The sequence below is a fragment of the Nanorana parkeri genome, unplaced genomic scaffold, assembly GCF_000935625.1.
Source record: "Nanorana parkeri isolate BGI_ZX_2015 unplaced genomic scaffold, ASM93562v1 scaffold175, whole genome shotgun sequence".
NCBI classification, from domain to species: Eukaryota; Metazoa; Chordata; class Amphibia; order Anura; family Dicroglossidae; genus Nanorana; species Nanorana parkeri.
This window is the reverse complement of record NW_017306443.1, coordinates 237,113-238,717: the sequence shown is the minus strand read 5'-3', so window position 1 is coordinate 238,717 and position 1,605 is coordinate 237,113. Positions and strand designations below refer to the sequence as shown.

Below are 1,605 nucleotides of genomic sequence, written 5' to 3'. Positions count from 1 at the left end.
CAGAGGGGTAGTATGTTTAAAGTGTATGGGGGGGGGGATGTATTATATTTTTGCAGGGGTAGTATTTTTTATGTGTATGGGGGGGAGGGGGTGGTATTATTTTATATGTGCAGGGGTAGTATTTTTTATGTGGAGGGGTGGAGTGTATTATTTTATATGTACAGGGCTAGTATTTTGTATGTGTATGGGGGAGTGTATTAGGCTCCATTCACACCTGTATCTTTATGTGCGATTAGGGATTCCTGCATCAGGAATGCCTTATCTGGCGTTTAAAAGCGTTACCTGTCACCCATTCAAGTTAATGATCAGGTGACAGCAGCTGCATGTAAATGCCTGCATACTGCATGTAATGGTATGTGATATGATTACATTTGGTTAGGAATCAATCACTCTCCCTGGGCGCATCGATTGTGTATCCAGGGAGAGGGTTTTCTAACCGCATGTAATAATATCACATATCATTACATGCGGTGGGCAGGCGTTTACATGTAGCTGCTGTCACCTGATCATTAACTTGAATGGGTGACAGTTGTCACTTGTTAAAAGCCAGATTAGTGATTCCTGCTTCAGGAAAACGCAAGTTCCTGATGCAGAAATCCCTAATCGCACCTAAACCTACATATATGAATGGGGCCTTATTGTGAGTATATTAGTGTCCGTAGTACCAAACCAGATATAGTTAAATTTTATTTTAAAGTATGAAATTTGGCAAGCGGCCCTCATAGGAGAAAAAACATTGTCGAGTGGCCCCCGTGTGAATTAAATTTGAGACCCCTGATTTAGAAGGTATAATAGATACAGTATTTTGTTTTTCAGCAAAGGAGAGCTTAGGTATAAATCCCAAATTTGCAAACTTAAGAACTTTTTGAAACAGCACTATTTTAATAGGTTTCTGTAGACATTTTACTATATGCATGTATACCATAGTCTGCAACAGATCAAAATATATGTACGAGGGTCAATCAAAAAGTAATGCTTCTATGTCTGTGCTTTGAGATCTATTAGAGTGACTGTGAATGTTCATGTACCATGTTATAGAGGTGTCCTTACCCCAATAATATATGCTTTTCTCTTTTAGATTGAGTGATTAGAGCCATGGATTTGTGGCTAAAACAACGAGCTGTTATTGAATTTCTGGTGAAAGAGGGTTGTGCACCTAACGAAATCCATAATCGGCTAAAGAATGTTTATTGGGACGCTGTAGTGGACGAAATTCCACTACAGCGTCCCCATAAAGATTCTTTAGCCGATTATAGATTTGCTTAGGTGCGCAACCATCTTTCGCCAGAAATTTAACTACAGCTCGTAGTTTTAGCTGCAGATCCGTGGTTCTACAACCATCACTCAATTATTATTATTATTATTATTACATAGTATTTATATAGCGCCAACAGTTTGCGCAGCGCTTTACAATATAAGGAAGACATTACAGTTACAATACAATTCAAGACAAGATGGTAAGGAGGGCCCTGCCCCCGAGGGCTTACAATCTAAAAGAGGAGGGGGAAATGATACATGAGGTAGCTGTGGAAGCTGTGGGAATGAATTATGTGAGAATGTGAAGGTTCAGTGGTTAGGTTGAGGTGGGATAGGCTTCCCTGAAGA

At 39.7% G+C, this 1,605-nt stretch overlaps 1 protein-coding gene across 1 annotated transcript in view; it reads left to right on the top strand.

Annotated features, from left to right (window-relative positions):
• Window positions 1-1,605, top strand: part of CDKL5 (cyclin dependent kinase like 5) — a 275,410-nt gene that overhangs the window by 74,758 nt on the left and 199,047 nt on the right. The gene's annotated exons all lie outside the window — the stretch shown is intronic.